Source organism: Cynocephalus volans, chromosome 4 (genome assembly GCF_027409185.1).
Source record: "Cynocephalus volans isolate mCynVol1 chromosome 4, mCynVol1.pri, whole genome shotgun sequence".
NCBI lineage: Eukaryota > Metazoa > Chordata > Mammalia > Dermoptera > Cynocephalidae > Cynocephalus > Cynocephalus volans.
Window position 1 is genome coordinate 74,240,552 of NC_084463.1, and position 27,497 is coordinate 74,268,048.

At 36.9% G+C, this 27,497-nt stretch overlaps 1 protein-coding gene across 1 annotated transcript in view; it reads right to left on the minus strand.

Annotated features, from left to right (window-relative positions):
- CNTN5 (contactin 5) overlaps positions 1-27,497 on the minus strand; it is a 473,778-nt gene that overhangs the window by 186,539 nt on the left and 259,742 nt on the right. The gene's annotated exons all lie outside the window — the stretch shown is intronic.

Sequence of the window (27,497 nt, forward strand, 5' to 3'; positions counted from 1 at the left end):
CTGAATACAGCAACACATGCACAAGATTATACACCATGATCCAGTGGGATTCATTCCAGGGATGCAGGGTTGGTTCAACATATGCAATCAATAAATGTGATACACCACATCAATAAAAGCAAAGACAAAACCATATGATCATGTCTATAGACGGTGAAAAAATTCAACATTCGTTCATGACAAACACTCTCTACAAGTTGGGAAGATAGAAAGTATCTCAAAATGATTAAAGCCATATATGATAAGCCCTCTGCCAATATCATCGTGAATAGGGAAAAGCTGAAAGTTTTTCCCTTAAAAACAGGAACTAGACAAGGATTCCCACTCTCCCCACTCCTGTTCAACATAGTGTTGGAACTGCTAGCCAGAGCAATAAGAGAAGAGAAGGAAATAAAGGGCATACAGTTTGGAAAGGATGAAGTCAAATTGTCCCTGTTTGTGGAATTATGATCCTATATATTGAACAGCCTAAAGCCTCTATAAAAAACAGATAAATAATTTCAGCAAAGTTGCAGGATACAAAATCAACACACAAAAATCAGTAGCTTTTCTATACTCTAACAGTGAACATGCAGAAAAAGAAATCAAGAAAGCTAGCCCATTTACAATAGCTACCAAAAAAATAAAATACTTAGGAATAAAGCTGACCAAGGATATGAAAAATCTCTATGAAGAGAACTACAAACCACTGTTGAGAGAAATTAAAGAGGACACAAGAAGATGGAATGATATCCCATGCTTTCGGATTGGAAGAATTAACATTGTGAAAATGTCCATATTATCCAAAGTGATCTATAGATTCAATGCAGTCCCCATCAAAATTACAATGACATTTTTCTCTGAGATGGAAAAAGCTATCCAGACATTTATATGGAACAACAAAAGACCATGCATAACCAAAGCAATCCTGAGCAAAAAATAAAGCTGGAGGTATAACACTATCTGGCTTTCAACTATATTACAAAGCTATAATAACCCAAAACAGCATGGTACTGGCATAAAAATAGACACACAGATCAATGGAATAGAATAGAGAACCCGGAAATCAATCCATATGCCTACAGCCATCTGTTCTTTGACAAAAGCAGCAAATCTACATACTGGGGAAGAGACTGCCTTTTCAACAAGTGGTGCTGGGAAAATTGGATATTCATATATAGGAGAATGAAACAAGATCCGTACCATACACCATATACCAAAATCAACTCAAAATGTATTAAAGAATTAAATATACATCCCCAAACAATAAAAGTCCTTAAAGAAAACACAGGGGAAACACTCCAGGAAGTAGGAGTGGGTACAGACTTCATGAATAGGACCCCAAAAGCACAGGCAACTATAGGAAAAATAAACAAAACAAATGGGATTATGTCAAACTGACAGGCTTCTGCACAGCCAAAGAAACAATCAACAGAATTAAAAGACAACCAACAGAGTGGGAGAAAATATTTGCAAAATATCCATCTGACAAAGGATTAATATCCAGAATATATAAGGAACTCAAACAACTTTCAATCAAAAAAGCAAATAATCCAATTAAAAAATGGGCAAAGGAGCTGAATAGGCATTTCTGAAAGGAAGATATATGAATGACCAACAGACACATGAAAAAATGCTCAGCCTCACTCAGCATCCAGGAAATGCAAATCAAAACCACTTTGTGATACCATCTCACTCCAGTTAGAATGGCTAATATCCAAAAGACTGAGAATGATAAATGCTGAGAAGGTTGTGGAGAATAAGGAACTCTCATACACTGTTGGTGGGGCTGCAAAATGGTGCAGTCTTTATGGAAAATGTTATGGAGGTTCCTCAATTACAGATAGATCTACCATATGACCCAGCTATTCACTGTTGGGAATATACCCAGAGGAATGAAAATCATCATGCTGAAGGGATACCTGTACTCCAACGTTTATTGTAGCTCTATTTACAATAGCCAAGAGTTGGAACCAGCCAAAATGTCCATCATCTGATGACTGGATAGGAAAATGTGCTATATCCAGAGTACTGGAATACTACTCTGCTATAAAAAAGAACAAAATATTACCATTCACAACAACATGGACGGACTTAGAGAAAATTAAGTGAAACCAGTCAGGCACAGAAAGTGATATACTACATGTTCTCACTTATTTGTGGGAGCTAAAAATAAATAAATAAACACACAAACAAATCAAGGGCGGGGCAGGGTGGGGGGGGTGAAGAAGACAGAATAACCACAAAAATTCCTTGAAGTATTTAAGTCAAATGAACAGATATGATGCTGGGGGGAGGGGGGAGGTGGGGGGGTGAGGAAAGGGGAATTGGTAAAGGGGCATGAAAATCAACTACAATGCATATTGAGAAGTAAAATTTTTAAAAAAAGGAAAAAATGTATTCTTACATTATTGTAAAAAAAAAAAAAAGAATGTGCTTAATAGACTAATCCATGAAATCTCTATGCAAAATGCCAAAAACAGTCTTAAAAATTCTAAAGTTTGAGATAGCATTATTTAAATAGGCAAAAGCAGCTTATTCTATTTCCTCAACTACTAGTACAATTACTACTCCTACTGCTTCCATTATTAACACCTCCCCCAGCACTACCAGCACCTATCATATCCTGTCCTTTTAGTATGTGCTAGGCAAGCTCTACAGGAGATGTATTACATGCATTGTCAACTTTTATTTAGTTCTCACAATAATTCTTTTTTTTTTTTTTTTTTAAATTTCTATTGGCTGGCCAGTACTGGGATCCAAACCCTTGACCTTGGTGTTATAACACCAACTTCTAAACAACTGAGCTAACCGGCCAGCCCTAATTATCATAATAATTCTAAGCGGGTGTCTATATTTAAAAGTGAGGAAACAGGTTCAGGAAGTAGATAAATAACTCATGACCAAATAAGTACTAGAAAGCTGAATAAGCATTGATCTTGGTCCTGAAAGAGCTCTTAGTCTAATGGGTGAAGTTGTCTAGTGGGCCAACCACCACAGTTCAACTAGGAGTATTGACAGAGGTCAAATTTATTGTGTATGATTTGGCTTTTTCTTTGTTCACTACACTCAAATTTTCTGTGTTCTTCCACTCTCAAGATCTCCTTTTGGAAATGAATCTGTTATAATTTATTGTCCTATCTCTAAACTGTGCTTGTGTATATCCTAGTCCCTGTTCATGGTACATCCCCATCCCCTTTCTCTTTGCCTAAATGCCTTTCCACTGTAAATTAAATGCTTCTTCTAAGGTCTTCAGAATACTCTGTACATACTTCCATCATGGCACTTATCACTGTAGTGTTGAAATAATTGTTGGCCGTGTCTCTTTCCCCCCAACCTTACCCCATTTGGACTCTAAGGGAGGGATGTGAATTTGAGATTTTTAGATCCCTATTACTAAGCATGCTGTTATGATGTGTTTGTTTCTTGAAACATTTTCTTCTTTTGGCTTTCTTGTCAAGCTTGTCTTTTGTTCTCCCCTCCTGCCTCTCTGGTTATTCTTTCTCTGTTTCCAGTTTAGGCTTTGGCCCTTGTTTCCTTCTCAATTATACTTTTGCTCTAAGCAATCTCTTCTACCTCCTTTGTTTCAGCTACAATCTATGTGCCAAAGAGACCAGTCCAGGCTTTTTGTACTAGTTACCCACCTAACATAGCCATTTGGATAATACACAGATATCTCAACCTTAATATATTCAAAACTTAACCATTAATCCTCCTCCTCATCTCATCCCAAGCCATTCTTCCTCCCATATCCCATCTCAGTAAAGAGCTCACCTCTCCCACAAACTACTCAATCCCTCATACTTCATGTGGAATCTGTATCAAGTCCTTTTGTGCTTACTTCCACCATATACATGAAATCCTTCATTTCTTTTCTCTCCACTACCAGCACATTAGTCCATGCCACCACCTTTAGTCTCCTCAAGTACTAAAATAGCCTTTTAAATAGCAATCCTGTATCCACTCTTGCTTCTCTGCAATGCATTTTATTTCACACAAATGTTGCACTTTCTTTGTCCTCACATGGATTTGTCACCTCTCTCCCCCTGGGTGACAGAGATGCAAAGGATTACTCAAAGCCTATTTCTTCTGAGCAGTGAGAAACCCTGGAGGGGTTAATTTCCATAAACCCTCAAGAGTGAGGCATTCCTTGGAAAATTAACAATGAATTGGGATCTTCTCTCAGTATTTATTCTCCAGGCCAGAAAATTACAGAAAAGGAACATAGGTGGTTACAAAAAGAGCAGTAAGATAATTGTCATGGCAGCAGTCATTAGGTTTAATTGCACCAAGGACATCTGCCCTTGGAGCCAGCAATTTTGCTGTGTTACAATTCTTTATCTACAACAGAGGCTTTAGCATGGGGAAAGTTTCCTGTCTTTTGCAAGCTTAACATTTCCATGTGTAATTTCAAAAAGTTAGGGTAAATCTGAAACTGCAGGGTTTTGGAAACTAGGAACTGTGAAATACATTTTTTTTTTTTTTATAAATGTTAGTATACTCCACACACAAAAGCCAGGGCAAACATCTTAAACTGGAGTTAAGATCAGATGATTCCCATGATTAATTCTCTTAGCATTGCCCTGAGGATTAAAAAAAAGTTATTTAACATCCTAAATTTTAATTTGAGGGTGACTCCTTAGGTAGCCCTGTTCTCAGTTCTCATCTTGACACCACTATCATATTAAGACTGATCAACAGTACACAATTCTAACCACAGAGGCATTGTTTATGAAAGTTTGCTGGGAGACGAGAGATAAATTTTACCTCCAAATCAGCCAATGATAAGTTATAAAAATCCTATTTAAATTGCATGATTTTCCCCCATCAAAACTGTATACCTTGTGGATGATACCATCACTTTATCTCCCCACCTCCCCAAACAATAACCTTTCATCAGCCTCTCCTGGTTATTTATTCTGCTCTCCTCCATACACTTCCACTTCCAAATTTTATCTAACAGCATGCCTCCTGAGCAATGTAAAAGCTAAAAAAAATGTAAGCCCAAACCTGTGACTCCCTGTGGGTTCTCCAGCAGAGTTCTAGAAGCACCTTCGTTCACCCAGCCACACCTTCCCTTCAGTCTTGCTTGATAAGTCCTGGGCTACCTCATCTTTTGCCACTGAATACCTTAATGCTTGCTCATAGTGCCTAATTCTTCTCCACCTCAATGATTTTACACATATTGTTCCCTTTGCCCAAAATTTTCTTCCTCCTGTCAAATTTCTAGCTGTAAATAAAAAAGAAGCCTCAAAAAAGGGGTATAGCCACTTTAAAATATACCATAACCTGGAATGACTCTATATTAACCTATTTTGTATCTCCATTCACCAAACATTCATCCATCCATCCATGTATTTAATTATCTGCTCATTCAGCAGGTGTTTTCTGTGGACCTACTCTATTCCAGGTATTGTGTAAGTTATTGAGATATGACAACAAACAAGGCAGATACATTCCTTGGCCTCATATTCCCTTGTGCTTAAGTTCACTGGGGAAAACATAAACCTTAAACAAATTGCTACATAAATATTAATTAATTGAAACTGTAGCAAGTGGTATAATGGATAATTACAGAACACTTTTAAAATGCTCGATTGGAGGTAGGAGCCAACCGAGTATTATTCAAATTGAGAGAATTTTTCCCTGGGCAAGTAATATTTTATATGAAACCTGGTAGCTGGGTAGGAGTTGGTGAGCGGGTGGGCTAGGAGTGTGGGTGAGAGAAAGTATCCCAGATAGAGGGGAGAATATATAAAACACCTCTTTGAGGCAAGAAGGAATGTGATGCTATTATAGTTTCCTTGCTTTTTCCAATTTCTAGAAGCTGCCCACATTCCTTGGCTCAGGACTCCCTTCATTTTCAAAGCCAGCCGTGTTGTAACTCTCTGTGCCTTTCTTCTGTAGTTACATCTTCCACTAAGTTTTCTATTCTGCCTGCCTATTTTGCTTTTATGGGTGCTTGTGATTACACTGGACTCAGAGGGCTAATCCAGGAAAATCTTCTCTAAATTAATGATTGCAACCTAATATCCATTTGCAACACCTTGCCATGTAAAGTAACGTACATGGTTCTGGGGCCTTAGGACCTGGGCCTCTTTGGGAGCCATTATGTTGCCTAAAACAAACTTAAAAATCTATAGGAGAGAGAATCAACTGGAGTTACTGATTAATTTGATGTAGTAATAGATAAAAAAGGAAGTATCAGGGATGACTCTTAAGTTTCTGGCTTAAGCATAGAGATATATGGTGCTTCTGTTTATTGTGATAGTGAGAATGGAGGCAATATTGGTTTGGAAATGAGGTTGAGATTATAGATTCAGGTTTGGGCATGTTAAAGTAGGACAATTGGATAATGGGTCTGGAGCTCAGAGTAGATGTTGGAGTTGGAGATGCAAAATTTGAGTGATTGATGCACAGATGGTAATTGATGCAATAGGGATCATCCGCAGAGAGAATATGAGAGAAAAATCTAGGACTGAGAGTGGTCACTTTTCCTATCCTACAAAAGTCTGTTTATGAACCATCAAGATTCATTTGGCTTTCTACTTTCTTGACTCAGGATTTCAAGAAAAACATTAAAAAATGGGCATTCATCTTGATCTTAACCACTTCCAGAGAATAAAAACTCCATCACAACTAATACAAATCTGTCCTGCCGTATGACTACATGACTAACTTTCATGTAAGGGGAATAACTATTTTTCAAGCAAAATAACATTGTAAACTTACAATGAAAACCAGAGGATCACCAAACAGGAAGTTACAAGGTTCCAAAAAAGACTGTTATCACCACTTCTAAAATCTGGAAGATACCTCTTCAAGAGTGAGGTCGGTGGAGCACAACATCTCCCACTTTATTCTATAGAACAGCTTATCTTCAATTCTTAGCGTCATCATACTTAACTGCTTTGAGCAGAATTAGCTCCCAGACAAGCAGCATTAGCAATCAGCTGCAAACCTGTTAGAGATGCAAATTCTTAGGCCCCGCCCCAGATCTACAAAACCAGAAAGAAATTCTAGAGCTGGGGGCCCCAAATCTGTATTTTAATAAGCCTTCCAGATAATTCCTATGCATACTAATGTTTAAGAACCACTGGTTTAATGAATAAAAGCCATGTTATTAGCATGTAAAGAAGCTTGGGTTATAAAAGTTATTAACACGAGCAACTTACTGGTATGCAGCTACATTTTTTAACCCTGATGCATTTCTCGTCTAGGTCTTTATAAACATGAGATTCTTTTCAGGAATCTTGCTCTGTTTTGATCCCAACTTTGTTATATTTCTTTCAGGACTCTTGAAGAGGGAGGGATTACAGATTCTTTTTGGATAGAATTCCAAGAATTATTGTTGCAATTAAAATAAATCACAGTATAATGTACTGCCCTGATGCTTCCAGATTAGTTGTTTTTCTTCCCAGGGCTTAGAGCTGGAAGTCTTTCTGAATGGGCTCATAAGTTATCTATTTAAAAATTTCCCCAGTGGTCTCTGCTTGCCTCTCACCTTTATTTCTTTTATACCTTTTCCTTGTATGCTGTTTACTTTTCTCTGTCCTCTAACTTTTCCACCAGGTTCTGTAATAATTTTTTTGACACATATTTACAAGCTTTTGCTCTTATATCTAGTTTATGTAAGATGGGTCTTATCTATAGATAAAAGGGATATACTGAATAGATACTAGAAAAGGGGATTTTAATCCCACATTTACCAAATTTTAAGTGCCCAATTTTCAAGACTATGGAATCTAGAATCAGAATGTGTGGGCTCAAATTCTATCTCTATCACTTGCTTCATGTGTGACTTTCAGGAAGCTATTTTATCCATTCTGGGACTCAGTTTCTGTATCTTTTACATGGCAACAATAATAGTACTGATCTCAGAGGGTTTCTGGGAATATTAAAGATGACATTGCACATAGAATGCTTAGCACAGTACCTGGTTCATAGTAAATAATAAATGTTGGCTATTATAAAGAAGATAAAGGGCTTTGGGGTTTATAATCCGTTTGATATGCCTTTATTACTTAACAGAACTTCACTGCAGATTCAATTAAGCTGATGATGACAGTCATTGACAAATTTTATTTTATTTTTTCCTCATCATATGAGAGCATAGCTAATAATTTATAAATTATTTTAAAGTTGAGGACCCACTGGTTAACTCAACTTTATTTTGTAATATTTTTCTAATCTAGTAAATTTACAATCCACTGAATCCTTTCAACTACATTCTGATCATTCATTATTATTAACTTTGAGTATTAATACTCAAAGCTGGAGATTTTTCTCTGCCTGATACATATTCTGTCCTGCAAAGCATTTTGAATTGCATAATTTATTTCAATTACTCATTTTTGTTTAGAGTACAAAAAATATCTTGCCCTAGGAATTTGGCTGACTAATGGTTAAATAAGAAATTTAAGAAACAATTTTTTAAATTAGCAAAAATGATTAATTTCAATATTTAAATGAACTACTGGCACCTTAATCAGTTAAATGACATGGAAGCATTGGCACTAAAGTGCTTTACATTACATTTGTGATTAGCATAACAACTTACTGTATTTATATTTATTCCACCTAGGAGGTTAAGATGCATTATTTATGAATTTGGGTCCTCTCTCTGCATGAAATATTAAGGCTAAATATATAGAGAGATGTAAAAGGAAGTGCTGATTTTCATCTAACAGTAATAGAAAAACCTGGTGGCAAAAACATTTCATATTTAAAGGGTAGAAATTGTGATGGACCGATTTATTTACACAATTTCGGAAACGTTAAAGCTGGATAGTTAGTTTTGTCAGACTCCTGAAATATGAGACAGTGATGAGTACATTCTCAGGAAAAAAACAACCCAGGGCAAGAGTTGGAGCTTCTCCTTTTAGTCTTCAACTATGCCAGAAGGTAAATTGAAGAATGGGTCTCATAAGGTTGTTAAGGAATGCCACAGTGAACCCTTGGTTGTCCAGGTGTGTATTATACCTGAACTAGGTGCAGTAACAAATAATAGCACATTATTTATTTATTTATTTATTTTTTAGCACATTATTTAAAAAAATTTGGCAAAGTAGTGAAAAACGAGTCACTTTCAGAAAGTGTCTATTGATAGTATCTACATAAACACCCATAGGCACCACAGGGTATGGACTGCAGTGTGAGAGCCCTTCCTTCTCTTGACTATCAGATTTTATTTATTTATTTATTTATTTTTAAATTTTATTTTGTCGATATACATTGTAGCTGATTATTGCTCCCCATCACCAAAACCTCCCTCCCTTCTCCCTCCCCCCCTCCCCCCCAACAATGTCCTTTCTGTTTGCTTGTTGTATCAACTTCAAATAATTGTGGTTGTTATATCTTCTCCCCCCACCCCGGTTTGTGTGTGTGAGTGTGTATGTGTGTGTGTGAATTTATATATTAATTTTTAGCTCCCTCCAATAAGTGAGAACATGTGGTATTTCTCTTTCTGTGCCTGACTTGTTTCACTTAATATAATTCTCTCAAGGTCCATCCATGTTGTTGCAAATGGCAGTATTTCATTCGTTTTTATAGCTGAGTAGTATTCCATTGTGTAGATGTACCACATTTTCCGTATCCACTCATCTGATGATGGGCATTTGGGCTGGTTCCAACTCTTGGCTATTGTAAAGAGTGCTGCAATGAACATTGCGGAACAGGTATACCATCGACTTGATGATTTCCATTCCTCTGGGTATATTCCCAACAGTGGGATGGCTGGGTCGTATGGTAGATCTATTTGCAATTGTTTAAGGAACCTCCATACCATTTTCCATAGAGGCTGCACCATTTTGCAGTCCCACCAACAATGTATGAGAGTTCCTTTTTCTCCGCAGCCTCGCCAGCATTTATCGTTCATAGTCTTTTGGATTTTAGCCATCCTAACTGGGGTTAGATGGTATCTCAATGTGGGTTTGATTTGCATTTCCCGGATGCTGAGTGATGTTGAGCATTTTTTCATATGTCTGTTGGCCATTTGGATATCTTCCTTAGAGAAATGCCTACTTAGCTCTTTTGCCCATTTTTTAATTGGGTTGCTTGTTTTCTTCTTGTAAAGTTGTTTGCGTTCCTTATATATTCTGGATATTAATCCTTTGTCAGATGTATATTTTGCAAATATTTTCTCCCACTCTGTTGGTTGTCTTTTAACTCTGTTAATTGTTTCTTTTGCTGTGCAGAAGCTTTTTAGTTTGATATAATCCCATTTGTTTATTTTTCCTTTGGTTGCCCGTGCTTTTGGGGTTGTATTCATGAAGTCTGTGCCCAGTCCTATTTCCTGAAGTGTTTCTCCTATGTTTTCTTTAAGAAGTTTTATTGTCTCAGGGTGTATATTTAAATCCTTAATCCATTTTGAGTTGATTTTAGTATACGGTGAGAGGTATGGATCTAGTTTCATTCTCCTGCATATCGATATCCAGTTATCCCAGCACCACTTGCTGAAGAGGCAGTCCCTTCCCCAGTGAATAGGCTTGGTGCCTTTGTCAAAGATCAGATGGCAGTAAGTGTGTGGGTTGATTTCTGGATTCTCTATTCTATTCCATTGGTCAGTGTGTCTGCTTTTATGCCAGTACCATACTGTTTTGGTTATTATAGCTTTGTAGTATAGCTTAAAGTCAGGTAGTGTTATGCCTCCAGCTTTATTTTTTTTGCTCAGCATTGCTTTGGCTATTCGTGGTCTTTTATTGTTCCATATAAATGTCTGAATAGTTTTTTCCATTTCTGAGAAAAATGTCTTTGGAATTTTGATGGGGATTGCATTGAATTTGTATATCACTTTGGGTAGTATGGACATTTTCACTATATTGATTCTTCCAATCCAAGAGCATGGAATATCTTTCCATCTTCTTGTATCCTCTCTAATTTCTCTCAGCAGTGGTTTGTAGTTCTCATTATAGAGATTTTTCACCTCCTTGGTTAACTCAATTCCTAAATATTTTATTTTTTTGGTGGCTATTGTAAATGGGCAGGCTTTCTTGATTTCTCCTTCTGCATGTTCACTATTGGAGAAAAGAAATGCTACTGATTTTTGTGTGTTGATTTTGTATCCTGCTACTGTGCTGAAGTCATTTATCAATTCCAAGAGTTTTTTTGTAGAGGTTTTAGGCTGTTCGATATATAGGATCATGTCATCTGCAAACAGGGACAGTTTGACTTCATCTTTTCCAATCTGGATGCCCTTTATTGCCTTCTCTTCTCTGATTGCTCTGGCTAGTACTTCCAACACTATGTTGAATAGGAGTGGTGAGAGTGGGCATCCTTGTCTAGTGCATGTTCTTAAAGGAAAAGCTTTCAGCTTTTCCCCATTCAGGATGATATTGGCAGTGGGTTTGGCATATATGGCTTTAATTATGTTGAGATACTTTCCCTCTATACCTAACTTATAGAGGGTCTTTGTCATGAATGAGTGCTGAACTTTATCAAATGCTTTTTCAGCATCTATAGAGATGATCATATGGTCCTTGTGTTTGAGTTTATTAATATGGTGTATCACATTTATTGATTTGCGTATGTTGAACCAACCTTGCATCCCTGGAATGAATCCCACTTGATCGTGATGAATAATTTTTCATATGTGTTGCTGTATTCTGTTTGCTAGTATTTTAGTGAGGATTTTTGCATCTATATTCATCAAGGATATCGGCCTGTAGTTTTCTTTTTTGGTTATATCTTTACCTGGTTTTGGTATCAGGATGATGTTTGCTTCATAGAATGAGTTTGGGAGATTTGCATCCGTTTCAATCTTTTGGAATCGTTTGTAAAGAATCGGTGTCAATTCCTCTTTGAATGTTTGGTAAAATTCTGCTGTGAATCCATCTGGTCCTGGGCTTTTCTTTGTTGGGAGCCTTCTGATAACAGTTTCAATCTCCTTTATTGTTATTGGTCTGTTCAAATTTTCTATGTCTTCACGGTTCAGTTTTGGGAGCTTGTGTGTGTCCAGAAATTTATCCATTTCCTCCAGATTTTCAAATTTGTTGGCGTATAGTTGTTTGTAGTAGTCTCGAATGATTCCTTGTATTTCAGATGAATCAGTTGTAATATCGCCTTTTTCATTTCTAATTTTTGTTATTTGAGTCTTCTCTCTTCTTTTTTTTGTTAGCCATGCTAATGGTTTGTCAATTTTATTTATCTTTTCAAAAAACCAACTTTTTGATTCGTTGATCTTTTGAATTGTTTTTTGGTTTTCAATTTCATTCAGTTCTGCTCTGATCTTAATGATTTCTTTCCGTCTGCTAACTTTAGGATTGGATTATTCTTGTTTTTCTAGTTCTTTAAGGTGAAGTGTTAGGTTGTTCACTTGCCATCTTTCCATTCTTCTGAAGTGAGCATTTAATGCAATAAATTTTCCCTTCAATACTGCTTTTGCAGTATCCCACAGGTTTTGGTATGATGTATCATTGTTTTCATTAGTTTCAATAAACTTTTTGATTTCCTGCTTGATTTCTTCTTGGACCCATATGTCATTAAGTAGAATGCTGTTTAATTTCCATGTGTTTGTATAGTTTCCAGAGTTTTGTTTGTTATTAATTTCTAGTTTTAATCCATTGTGGTCTGAGAAGATACATGGGATAATTCCAATTTTTTTGAATTTATTGAGACTTGATTTGTGACCTAATATGTGATCTATCCTGGAGAATGATCCATGTGCTGATGAGAAGAATGAATATTCTGAGGTTGTTGGCTGGAATGTTGTGTAGATATCTGCCAATTCCAATTGGTCTAGAGTCTTGTTTAGATCTTGTGTTTCTCTACTGATTCTTTGCCTAGATGATCTGTCTAATATTGACAGTGGAGTGTTCAGGTCCCCTGCTATTATGGTATTAGTGTCTATTTCCTTCTTTAGGTCTAATAGAGTTTGTTTTATAAATCTGGCTGCTCCAACATTGGGTGCGTACATATTTATGATTGTTATGTCTTCTTGATGGATCAGTCCTTTTATCATTAAGTAGTGTCCCTCATTGTCTCTTTTTATGATTTTTAGTTTAAAGTCTATTTTGTCAAATATAAGAATAGCCACTCCAGCTCGTTTTTCTTTTCTGTTTGCATGGTAAATCTTTTTCCATCCTTTCACTCTTAGTCTGTGTGAATCTTTATGGGTGAGGTGGGTCTCTTGTAGGCAGCATATAGTTGGGTCCTGCTTTTTGATCCAGTCAGCCAGTCTGTGTCTTTTAATTGGGGAATTTAAGCCTTTAACATTAAGAGTTGTTATTGAAAGGTGTTGATTTATTCCTAGCATTTTATTGGTTGTTTGGATGTCTTAGGTGTCTTTTGTTCCTTGCTTTCTGATTTACTGTTTGGTTTCTTTGTTTGTTGGTTCCTTAGGTTGTAGATAGTGTTTTTGTTAGCTTGTTTTCTCTTCATGAATGCCATTTTTATTGTACTAGCGGGTTTAGATTTTTCTTAGGTTTTTATGGCAGTGGTAGTTATTTTTCAGGAACCAAACCCAGTACTCCCTTGAGGATTTCTTGTAAGGGTGGTCTTGTGGTAGTGAACTCCCGCAGTTTTTGTTTGTCTGAGAAATATACTATTTGCCCCTCATTTCGGAAGGATAGCCTTGCAGGGTAGAGTATTCTTGGCTGGCAATCTTTGTCTTTTAGTATTTTGAAAATATCATCCCATTCCTTTCTAGCTTTTAGGGTTTGTGATGAAAAGTCTGATGTTAGCCTGATTGGGGCTCCCTTATAGGTGGTTTGACACTTCTCTCTTGCAGCTTTTAAGATTCTCTCTTTGTCTCTGAGTTTTGCCAATTTGACTATGACATGTCTTGGAGAAGGCCTTTTTGGGTTGAATACGTTTGGAGATCGTTGAGCTTCCTGGATCTGAAGATCTGTGATTTTTCCTATACCTGGGAAGTTTTCTGCCACTATTTTGTTGAATATGTTTTCAATGGAATCTCCATTTTCCTCCCCTTCTGGAATACCCATGACTCGGATATTTGAGCGCTTGAGGTTGTCTGATATCTCTCTCAGATTTTCTTCCATGTCCTTGATTCTTTTTTCTTTCTTTTTGTCTGCTTGTGTTATTTCAAACAGCCCATCTTCAAGTTCAGAGGTTCTCTCTTCAACTTCGACAAGCCTGCTGGTTAAACTCTCCGTTGTGTTTTTTATTTCGCTGAATAACTTCTTCAGTTCAGCAAGTTCTGCTACATTTTTTTTCAGGACATTGATTTCCTTGTATATTTCCTCTTTCAGATCCTGTATACTTTTCCTCATTTCATCATGATGTCTAGCTGAGTTTTCTTGTATCTCATTCATTTTCCTTAGAATTATCACTCGAAATTCCTTGTCAGTTATTTCAAGGGCTTCTTGTTCTATAGGATCTAGAGTATGAGATTTATTAACTTTTGGTGGTGTACTTTCTTGATTTTTTGTATTTCTGGTGTCTTTTTTTTGGTGTTTATTCATTGTGGCAGGGGGTTTCACAGTCCACCGGTTTGAGACTAATGACTAACTAGGATGTTGCTGTGGTTGCCAATTTGGTATGGCTCCCGCCATGACTGCTCAGTTGGCCTCTAGTGTCTTGTGTGTGTGGTTGCCTCGGGTCTTGGGCTTCTCCGGGGATCCACCTTTCTGGTCAGCTTGTTCTCTGCTGGGCTGGTGGATCACGTACCACAGGGTGTGTGATCTCTGTTGAGCTTTCACTTTCTGTACAGGACTTCTCCCCGTTCCGTGTGCTCTGGCCCAGGCTGTTAGATCGTGCAGTGGCGACCCCACCGGGTGTGTGGTTTCTGTCGAGTCTCCGCCTCCCTGGCAGCACGTCTCCCCCCTCTGTGCACACTGTGCTCGGCTGGGGTGTGTCTTCTGCACCCCTCGTCTATCAGCTGGGCCTTCAAGACCCTGCCCAGCACCGCCTCGCCCAGGAAGTCTACCAGGTTTCTGCTAGGCACAGACGACCGGTCTCTCTGGGTGCCTTTGTAGCACTGTGTAGATCTTTCTCGGGTCTTGTTCACCTTTGTATCCCCCCGGTATAAACCGAGTCTAGTGCCCGCCTGCAGCCTGCTCTCCGGCAGGTTCAAGCGGACCTGGGAACTCTCCTACCACACTATTCCCAACCAGAAATTCGTTAGGCTTTTTTCCAAACTGGTGGTCGCAGAGATGGTATCTGCCTCCCAGTAACAGGAAGTTTACCGGGGCCGGAGTCCAGGGTGTGGTGGAGTGACAGTTGGCCCGCCCGTACTTCCTAGCCCTCCCAACACTGGTCGGGACGCCCCACACCCCCAGCCCCGCCAGAGAACCGCAGAGGGAGTGGGAGAGGAGGCTGGCCCGCAGGGTCCGGAAAGCCCCGCGCCAGGCCAAGCAAATGGGCTCAGTGATGGCCGAGCAGGGCGGAGCTGCCCGCACCTGGGAAAATGGAGGCAGCACCAGGGCAGTGAGTGGCCTGGTGGTGCAGGAGGGAGCCGCGTGGGCATCCACCCCCCGAACAGAGCTGTGCCAGGGATCACTCACAGTGCTGTGCCAGGTCGGGCGCTCGCTCTGTCTCTGGTTTGTTGCCTTCCGTGTTCTCGGTGCTGCCGCCTCGGGCTGTTCAGTCGCGGCGCCGCTCGGGTGCTCCCAGGAATCTTCTTTAATGCCGGCCTGAAACCTCGAATCCTGAATAGGGCAGCTGGCCGCCTTCAGTGCGGCCCCAGCCTCCGGGATCCTGGCTGCATCCACAGCAGCCCTGGCGCCGTGTTCCCTGTTTCAAGACTCGCTTTTGCAGCTAAGAAACAGTTCTTTTCCTGCTCCACACTTCAAAGCTGTTGCCTGTAAATGAGGCAGCCTCTCCTGCCGGGGGCAAAGTGGCGTTGAGCCCCCACAACCGGCCAGCAGCAGCAGTCCTCCCTTAAGAGATGGCCAGAGGAAGGTCCACAAGTTTCCCGGCTGCTTGAGGCCCAGTGGCCACCTTTTCCACCTCAGCTACTCCGCGCCAGCCGCCGCAGCCGCAGCCATCTTGAGAAACCACTTGACTATCAGATTTTTAGCTCAGTGAGATAGCTTCCTTTCTCTATGCAACAATCCTTCAACACAGACCACTCCTCACTAGGAAGGTGGGCAAATGTGTGAAGAGAAGGGAAAGCAGAAACCCACAAGCTGTGACTATGTCTCTGCCCATCTAATTTCTCATCCAACCCTGGGGTTGGAGGTGGAGGGGAAGAAGAACTTATAAGAACTTAAATAAGAAGAACTTATTTAAACAACAGTAGTCTGGTTTAAACAAATACCGTATTTTCTTAGAGGGTAGAGGGTAGAATGAGTGGGTGGAAATATCCCATTACACAAATGTTAAAATGAAAAATCATGTAAGTATAAAAAAAAAATGTAGGAATAGACTTCTGTGAAACTATTTACATGATGTTTTGGTACTTAAACTACCTTGGAATCAAGTTTAAATTTTTAATGATGCTTTTTACTTCTCTCCCACCCCATGTTTAGACCAATAGCATATCAGTCAACATCTTCAAAACATGTCCAGTAATTTTTCCCTGGATATTGCAAAAGCCTCTGAACCGATCACTTGCTTCCATCATTGTTTCCTAGGATCTATTCTCCACATAGTAGGGTGATTTAATATGAATATGATAATGTCAAATCTCCAAATACACTCAGGAATCCAAAGTACTTGTAGCCTAACCTACAAGCCTTCCTTCCACTCGTGTTTTCCCACGATTGCCTCTGGGCTGACTTCCCTTCCCCTTGTGAAAGTCTCCCTTTACTTACTGCACCGTCAGAATGACCCATTGGCTTGTCTTCAAGCACCGAAACACACTCCAGCCTCGGGGCTTCACACTAGCTCTGCCCTCTGCTTACGAGCATCTTCCCCGGACAGTCACACGGCTCATCTCTCATGTTCCTCAGGTCTGTGCTCAAACATGACCTCTCTGATTGGCGTTCCCTGTTCCTTCTGTCGAAAACAGTAGTCCTCCATCATTCCTCATCCCTTTATTTTTCTTCAAAATACTTTCCTCTATTTGGCCTACTGTGTTTTTCATTTGATTTTTGTCTGTCTCCCACTAGGATGGAATCTCTATGTAAAGAAAACAGGAGATCTTCTGTTTTATTTACCATTATGTCCCTGAAGTCGAATCAGTGCCTGGAGCATGGTAGGTACTCAAAACATAAGATATTTGTTTAAAAAATGCTCAGTAAATGTTTATAGACTTACATCTGTGTTAAAAATACTAGATGCTATTATAATAACATAAGTTTAAAATGAATTTATTTTATAAAACATTGTAACTAATTATATTTGTAATAAAAATTTGGAGATATGTATACCTTTCTTCCTCATTATCCTGGATACTGTAGAGTTGACCATATTTATCACAAATGATGTAAAATCAAAAGCTCACGTAGTCACTTTCAAGCCTATTAATTTACATAAAGTCTATAAACCTATAAAGTACATTTGAAAATAAACCTTGTGTTCACATTGTTTCAAGTGTTACGAAATTCTTTTCTCTTTTCCCAAATCTATGGCTTATAATCATACGTATTTTCATATTGAAAAGCCAGACTGGTCCTTAGATTAAATGGGTTATGATTATTCCGTTGAATCATATATCTTATTTTTTCCCTTTTCTTGACTACATTAATCCAGCTTAAACTCCTTTGAGTTGATTAAAATCTTATAAAACATGATATTGGAGAAGAAAAAGAGTCACTATTTAAGTACACTATTGATTCTTTGATCAGTTTAAATGGAATCAAATGAAGGAACTGACATTCTCTTACACTTTTTTTTTTTTTGACACTGCAATAAGTTGTATTTAATATGCCAGAAATAGTGAATGGTCTTGCCTTTTCTGTACTAAATTCACTCCTCAGGGGCATAGCATTCTCTTACACTTTTGATGTTAGTGTAAATTGGATAATTTCCTTGGAGAGCAATGTGTCAATATGTATAAAAATCCTTAATCCCATATTATTTGATGCAGAAATTCCGATTCCATGTGAGTAATTCAACAAGTAAAGCTCAGATGTATGCTTAAGTATTCCTATCTTAAAGTGACTTGTAATAGTGAAAAATGAATACACATTTAAAAATAGGGAACTGGTTAAATAAGTAATATTTTAGGCATAAAAGGAGATATTATATAGTCATTAAAATTCTGCTGTGGTTACATTAATTAATATGGAAAATGATCCTTCATATAATGTTAGGTGAAAAACATAACAGAACTGAATATAGATTATGAACCAATTGTAAATATATCAATATTCCTATATTTAAATAAAAGTAGTTACATTTTGTAATAAAAGGCATCAAAGTGTTAACTGATGCTAATATGCAGAAATTTTTAAAAATTGTATTTGTCTAATTCAGGCTGTTCAGTGATCACTACTCTCATCACAATTTTTAGGCATAAACATACTACGGGTGAGGTGTGATTTCATGTAGCCTGACCAGGAGATAAAATTTGGAAATAAATCAACTTTATCTTTGATCTCTTCTCATCTGTCTATAAGTGCCTTCTCTAGCTTAATGTTTTTCTTTTCCTTCCTGTTCTGCAGAATCAGGCCTCAAAGCAAGAAATCTATTTTTATACATTCTTCCATATATTCTTCTAAAATTGTTTATTATATAGATACTGTCTCAGAATCAGGGTTGGGGTTGTTCTCTTATATTTGATTCATTCTAAAATTACTTTTCTAGGAAATGCAGAATTCTGAAGAATGTTTCCTTTCGGAAATATTTTTGAGTAATTAATCTTGGACAGCTTAGTAAGAACTGTTTTGTTGTCTGGTTACTGGTGAAAAGAAGAACTTGTAGTTTTCCAAGTAGTAATTTACATGTAAATAGCAATCACCAAATAGCAACAAGAGCATAGCAATAATTTTGCAGCTGTTTGCATATCATTTGATTCTCAGGGACTCCCAAGGAGAAACGTAAATGAATAACCATGTACAAATTGATCTATTTTCTTTCACTGTAGTGATATGTATTTCTAGCTTAACCTGTTTCCAGCTGGGAATAGAGCAGTACTGTGTTTATGCTACTGGACAGTTTCAAACCAAACCAAAGAAGAGTTTAGAATAATATCTTCAGAGGATGTTCTGTGCCTCTTGTTTTTCACAAGAGAGTACCCTGTAGGCACATGTAAGGGTTCTTCGGTGAGTGACATTCAAAGAATGTCTGGAATCATTTTTATCATTTTTTTGAACCAGTCTTTCTAAAAGGAGACTAAAAGCTTATACTGCTCACATTCTGACATGGTTAATGTAGAAAATTTCTGCAGCTTTATAAAACAGAAATGTAAAATGACAGCCACAAATTTCCAACTTTTTTCTAGATAAGCAATATAATTTGAAAAACACAAAGAACATTATGTGAATAATGTTTTTTTAGTTACTAAAAGGTATTTCCATGTCCATTTTATAAATAGAAATGCTTAACAATTATACATTAGAAAAATAGAAATGCTATTCTATTTTAAAATAGAAATGCTATTCTATTTTAAAATAGAAATGCTTAACAATTATACATTAGAAACATTTGAAACCAAGATGGCATGTTCTTGAAAAGAGAAAACATATGCTACCCATTAAAATGGCTTATTGTACTCCAAAGCCTTTGATTATGGTCAATTCTGTCAACCTTTATAGGGTCAGGTAATTGCGTAAACCATAATGTAACATCAGTTTCCAAAATGAAAAGACGTATTAGTTAAAATCCAAAGTAATTACAAATCCTCATTAACTCAGCACAGGTGAAGACAATAGATAAGTCTAAAAATGCTGCCTGGCTTCAAATCAATTCCCTGTTATTGAATAGTTTGCAACCAGTAATTTATTATCGACTCAAAGAGTCATTTGCATTTTATATCAATGATAGTTTTTTATTTCTATGACCAAATAATAATAGACAGGCATGGTTAGAAGATAATATAGTCTAATGAACAATACTGTCTTTACGCTGGCCTTTCACATCTTTCTTTTGTATGAATCACAAAGAAATTCAGAATCATAGTGGAGTCAACAGCTTTCATTCTGCTTTTGTGCAGCAGTCTAGTCTGGTGGTAGTGAGGGAATCTCCTACAATTTTTCAAAATCCTGTATTTGGAATATTATTACATAAGTTTATTTACTCACAATAGAATTCTTTTATACAGCCCAGATCAATGTCATACAGCAAGTCAGGTTCTGCTATGAAGTCTAATGAAACATGCAGCCTGAGATACACTATGTATCAATGCTTGAGTGGAGAGACACTTTATTCACTTGACTCATTCATTCACTTATCCAAGTAAATAGTATTCACTTACTGAATAACTAATAGATTTTAAGTAAAGTATGTATGCAATATAATACTTGGTGTGTTAAAATAAAATGCCACTCTTTAAAAAATACTCCCTACAAAAGTTAGTATACTGATTTTCCAGTAATTTAAGACTTCCAGGTACTCTTAAATCCTGTTATCTCAACCCTAGAAATCATAGTGGCAGCTATTATACCTGGCACTAAGAGATTTTCAGATGGTAGAGAAGATTTTACTAGAGATACTGAAAGTGACCCTGCAGCCAGGGTATTGACATTTGTTGAGCACATGATATGTGGTAGACATTTTAGATGCTCTATTTCATGTAGTCCTCTCAGAGACATTATTTTGCAATAGATATTATCAGTTCAAGAAACATAGGTTTTGTGTTTTGGTATTTTTCTTCTCATAGCCGAATTCTAGGACATAAATAAGACACTATAATCATAACAAATGGCAGTTGGAAAGAGCATTATTTATTTCCACCATTTTGCAGGACAGGAAGTAGAAGTTAAAGGAAATGATTCACGTAAGGTCATAAAGCAAACTGGTGCTCAAGCTGGATCAAGACATACTAGACCCAGGTCCTGAGCCTTCTTCCAAAAAATGCTTTTTGGGTGAGGGTGCATAGTGATTCTAATAGGCACAGAATGTTCTTGCCTGAAATCTATTTTCTCTTCAGAAAAAATAAGACAGGTCCTTCTGCCAGGAGAAAATAAGCATGTGATTAACTCAGTATCTGCTTACTTTTTTTTTGTTTGTTTCTGAATACAAGCCCAACCAAGCAAGTAGAGCTGACCATGTGACTTTGATGGACACATTTACTGGCTGGAAAGGAGTCAGGGAAGTTGAGAATTTCTGCACCTGGTGCCTGATGCTTTCAAGGCAGGCAATTCAATTTCCACTATTATCTCAAGAGAGTATTTCACTCACTTGACTATGTGCCAATGCTTTCTCTTTAAAGTAAGCTTAAATCTTATATTTTCTTTATACCAATGATTCAGGCTTTCAAAAAGAAATGTGAAAAATCTACATATAAAGTAATATAAGACATGCCTTCCAAAGATGAGATTAGTCAAGAATAATATATTAAGAATAATAAAAATATAGCTACCATATTACCATTATACAAAGAAAAGTAAAATTTTAATAGGCAATTATATTTCCTACTTGGCTCTCAGAAGCTATTTTTGCTCATACTTAGAAAAAACAAGTAAGCAAAGAAACAAGCCAGGTTTTACAGTCTTCTTTCTCATTAGGTGATCAAATTCATAAAAAATTATTTTTCTTCTTTTTAAAAAAAATTCCCTCTGGTAATTGAGATAATAATCAGTGATACCTGAACATACTATGTTTTCACTCTTCTAAGTTCAATTTATAACATCAGACTTTTTTATTAGATAAGATATCTCTCATACTTCATGGAGTGTTTTACAAGTACAATTATATAACATAAATATGAGGGTAACTTCTTTTTGCTTAATTGGTTTATTAATACCTCTAGTTTTTCTCTCAGCAATGTGAATTGTAAAATGTATTTTCTCTTTTCCATAAAATTGCTGTTTGTAGAGTGAATTATGGATGAATTCTGTTTATTCAACGGTCAGGAGTACTGATGCTCTTACCTCTGCTTGCTGGTACTGACGGATCCCATATGTAACTTTTTGATATAAGAACAACCACGCCTAGATCCCAGATGTGAGCAAGATGCCAGGAAGGTTTGTTGTTATATGAGCTCAGGGATTGTCTTAGGGTACTAGAAGAATGCAAGAGCAGGCAGAGGTTGTTCTCTTTGAAAAGTAATAATGGCTTCAGACAGATCCATCGAACACATTCTCTTCTTCACCCCTCGTGCAGCCATTCGCCTGCTTATTTCATATGAATGACTTGAGGTAATACATGAATGTAGAACCATATTTTTCTCTATGAAAACCTCACTGGCCCATTTATGAATAAATTTCTGGGCTTCTGAGCTTCAAAAACAAAAATACGTTATACTATCATTTTAAAACTATGCCCAATTTTACATTTAAATAATAATTTTAAAACATGTATATAGAAAGAGAATGATCTCTCAAATTCCACTAAAATTATGTGATATAAAAATAATATTATAATTTCAAAATATTGGTCTTTTACCAAAATATTCTTGGAATAAATTGAGACTATTTTCTCTTTTTACAGATTTTTGGCACTTTTAGGGAAAGAAACAAGATAGAGGAATCCTATTTGTCTGGCCTCAATATCTCCATAACATTTGTATCTTCTGGGCATCTGTGTGTTACATCTGCTGTATCGGTCCGGGAAATAACATGCATCAAAATATATGTCTCATCTTCTTCCCCTCAAACAGTTCTCTCTCAAGGTTTCTGATTGCTTTCCTATTCAATCAAATTATATATATATAATATACCCTTGCATATATGGATATATAGTGGTCACTTAATAAATGTTTTTTGCCACTGAGTGAGATGAGCAAAATATGAATGATATTTTACTCTTTAATTACCCTGCTAGTTGATGGGAATAAAAAGACAGCTTGTAATTGCCACATAGGAAAAACATGGCAGTAACTAGAGCCATTTTGCTAATTAACCTCAATTTTTAGGCTGGAACTCTCAGGACACAATCAAGTTTATGCCACATTAATCAGAGCTTTCTTTCTTACTCTACATCTATAGCAGTCTACAAAATTCACTTGGCCCTACTCTGAGATTTGACCACTGGAGAAACTGATTGGTGGTGGAGGCTGAAGGTGTAAGAGCTGTCCAGTAATGCAAACACAATATCCATGGAGTTTCCAGTCAGTTGGGGTGGTGGGTGGAATCGTCAGGTGGCCCTTGGAAGTTTGGACAAAAAAGTGAGCAACTGGACAAAATCTGTCTATGTCTATAAAACCATGATAACATTAATCTCTACTTCATAGAACAGTTGTGAGGATTAAATGAATTAATTTACCAGGCACACAGCAGGTGTTCATTATCTATTTGTTGAATGAATGAGTGAGATGACATGTAAACTGAGTCTTCATGGATGAGGGGGAAGTTTCTAAGTGGATGAAACAGAGATGATCGTCCTCTAAACAATCAGAACAGTGCATTTTCAAGGACTGTCAAGTAAATTTTGGACAGAAGAAAGAAACTGCTATAGGAAGGGGCTGAAAAGTAAGGCTGGTCCCAGATTTGAATAACTTTTTGCACACTGCGGTAAGCAGTTTAAACAGCGGGCAATGGAGAGCCACTTAAGGTTTCTAATTAATGTGATAATCTAACAAATCACAATTCTATTAAAAAAACAGATAAAGTAAAAAATTTTAAATGGGACAACATTTTTAAAACATCAAGTTATTTAAGCTAAGATGGAGATTAATAGAAATATTTTAAAACTGGTCTTGCCACAAACTGTTTTGACTATCTCATCAAACTGACACTTTGGAATATGATCCAAATACAGATAAACAAAATTGGACTGATATCAGTAAATGTGTATCAGTGCCAGATCAATTACAGCTTGCAGGTCTGGAATTAATGATCACGAATTGCCAAAATTTTTCCTTGAGTTTACCCACAAGAATAATCTTAATTAAGAAAAAAGGATGATCTGAGTGTTACGTTTTCAATCCAAATTTGATGTCTTCTGACAAACACAACAATGTATTTTTGATTTCATACAATGTTATACAATATAGTAGTTTTGCTTTAAATTGCTGAAATATACAACCTTGGATGCATGCCCCCAAGTCAAATACTCTTGCCTATGTTCCAACCTTTTAGTGGCAGAATAGGGTTGGTACTCACATGGATGGCGGTTCCAAACAGATGAAGAACATATAGATCCAAGAGAGATGGAAGGATAGATGTGGAACCTCAGATGGTTCTACTTGAAAATTTGCAGGTATGGAAATGGTAAGTTTCAGAACTCTACTTATGTGACACTCACTTGGTGATGACGCAATGCTAGATGTATGCTAAAAGGCTAAAACAACTAAATCACCCAAATTTTACACATATAGAGACTATTGAATTTACATAGAAGCAAAACCTTCGGAACTGATATAAGTTTTACAGGGAAGGTAAAAGTGATTTGAAGCATGTATAATGATGTCCAGTTTGCAGAAAATTGTATGAAGAACTGTCAGAATTTGTTTTGTGACAGGAATGTGGCTCATTTGAATTAAAAAGGTAGAAATAAGTGGGAAAAAATATGCTCACAATTTAAATTCTGTACTCAGAACAATTTCAAGAGACAAAAGACATTCAGTATTGTTATTTTCTATCTAACACTTTTCCAGTGCAAAACCCTCTCATCCCCTTGAGTAACTCTTAGACAGTACTGATGTCCTGAATGCTCGCCTGAATGCTGAAATTTTGGGGTTGGTACGTTTAGAACTCTTATTTATGACCTTGGAGACTCAACCCTAGCCTCATGAAGGTACAGGCTGCACTTTTAATATGGTAACTCCTAGCTACATTTGGCTACTTAAATATAAAGTAATTAAAATTAAGTAAAACTAACAATTCAATTCTTTAGTGGCATTAGCCTCACACCAAATACTCAGTGTTGACTGTTATGTTGGACAGATATAGAACATTTCTTTGATCACAGTAATATCTACCGGATAGTAATGGAGAGAAGGTAAACTTTGATGCTTATTTCATTTGTGGTGTCTGGTAATATACATTATCAATCCATGTTTTAAAATACAATTTCTCTGCTATTATCAGTGTGTATATCATTAGTAGTATACCCAAGTCTGCAATAATGTAAACAAACTCTAAATCTCATACCTAAAAACCACAAAGGACTTTTCCCCATCACTCCTGAACATGTTCACTGAAGGTCAGCTGGAGGCTCTGCTCTTTATCGTATTGTCTCTCACGACAATAGGGTGTTGGAGTGGCTCCTGACTATTTTGGAGGGAGAGGGGACAAGAACATTGCAAAGCAGTCTCTGGCTATTAAAGCTCCTACCCAGAAGCAACATAGGCATCTTCCACTCCCATTGCACTGGCCAATGCAAGTCACATGGCCACACCTAATTTGAAGTCATCAGGGAGGTGCAGTCCTTCCTTGCGCTGAAAAGGATAGAGTCAATATTTATTAATGCTCATGACTACTACAGGGAAAATACAAAATTTTAGAAAATATTTCTCTATACAACTTTGTATTAAAAATTACAGAAAGAGAGAAGTTAAGAAACGACTTAATTCACAGATACAGAAAGATAAATACTGTAGGTTCTACTTACATGTCTAAATAGTCACATTCATAAAATCAAAGACTGGAATTGTAGTTACCAGGGGCTGGTGGGGGGGGGGGGTGGAGTGGGGAGGAAAATGGAAAATTACTAATCATAAGGCAAAAAATTTCAGATAAGTAAGATGAATAAGCTGTGGAGATCTGCTGGACAACATTGTACATATAGTCAACAATAATGTATTGTACACTTAAATTTTAAGAGGATAGGTTATATGCTAAGTTTCTTACGACAATAAAATAAAAAGGAATAAAAGTATTTAATTCAGAAACAGAAGATACTGCAAGAAAGAAAAATATAATAACATTGCAGGAGGTAAACGTAAATAGTATTGTGTCTTCTGTTCGAGAGATAATGAATAACAGAATAAGACTGGGGATGTTAAGTTCTCTTTAACTAGCAACCAAAACTTTCATTCTGAGAACTGCTTCAGGGACAAATATGTATCTCTCTGCCATGCTTCTGTATCACAAAGATAACTTGGTTGGTTGATATAAGCCTTTTATCCTTTATGTCCTGTCTTTCTGAGATGTTGCCTCATTGGTCTGTTTCATTCAGTCTCTCTTATAATTTTGTCATTTTCTAAAGTGAATTGCTAACTGGATAATTTAACCGAAACTGAATATGGCACCAGTCTTTAAACAGTATCTCTTGGTCCCACAAAAGTCAGTTAAGTGGGAAAAGATCAGTCTAAACTTTCCCCTATACACCTTCCAGTATCTGATTTGGGGTGTCGTTTACAACCAATCTTGATATTGACTAGTCCCACATTAAATCTAATGTATTTATTTCTCTCTGTCTCTCCCTTGGAACACTTAAATAACCACGCTCCGTTACAGAGAAATTTATGGTTACAAATTCACTTGGGCTTTACATTATTCACGTGGACACTTTGGGAAGAGCTATATTCTAGTGAAGGGTATGGCTTGAAGTCCCCTCTTTAATTCAGTACTCAGTGGGCTGCTGCGCTTTCAGGAGCATATGCACAAATGCTGAATGATAATGAAATGGCATCATTGATACTACCAGGGAGTCAGCATTTTCAAATGAAACATCCTGAACTGAAGTGACATCAATCCCACATTTCACTGTTGCCATGGTAAATGGTACCCCTGATCCTGTGGCTGTTATCAATCTCTGATTCTGAAGATGCAGTCAGGGCAATCAGATCTGTCATTGGACATTTAATTAAATATGGAGCCCTTCAAGGTACTATTTATAAACAAATATAAGTTATTTTTCTTCTACTGTAGAAAATTATAGTCTCTATTATGTATTGCAAATTAGATTAAGAGGACTTTGTTGTACATTATATGGTTTATAAATAGATTGTTCTGTTTTCTCCTTCTAATTCATTTTATAGCATCTAGTGAGAAAAGTCATATCTAATCTCACATTCTCCTTATTAAGTGAAATGCATTTTGCTTTAAAAAAATTCAGATCATAGTTTAAGTATGTATCAGGAAAAACAGTAGTCCTATTTTATTGGAAAATATAAATTTGGATAGAATTTCTTATAGTTACATTAAAAATACTACACTTCTCCTAGCAGGTGTTCTTGTTCAAGTAATATTCCTTGTAAACTCATCCCCCTAATACAATTTACTTCAATGCTAAAAATTCAGCATTATTTCTTAGATTTCTAGGATTAGTAGAGAAAATTCTGTTCTGCTTATGTCCTACCTTTCTATTTAGACAACTAGAATATGGAAATGAATGAGCTGACCCCAAAGCTGAAGGCGAATAAGAGATGAATTCCTACAATCCCATCATGAAGATGAAGAAAGAAGAAATTTATACATTTTCTTATACCCTGCATTGTTAAATTGTGCCCTTGTTACTCTTTCCCTTTCATTCTGACTGCTCATCCAAGCAGTAAAACCTCACTGAAATATAAGTTGAAATACAAACCACCTTTTCTTTTTATCTCTTACAGGGAATTATTGTCAAGGATAGTATTTTTATTTTGTTATTAAAAAGAAAAAAAATGATAGGAGAGAATATGGCTAGGG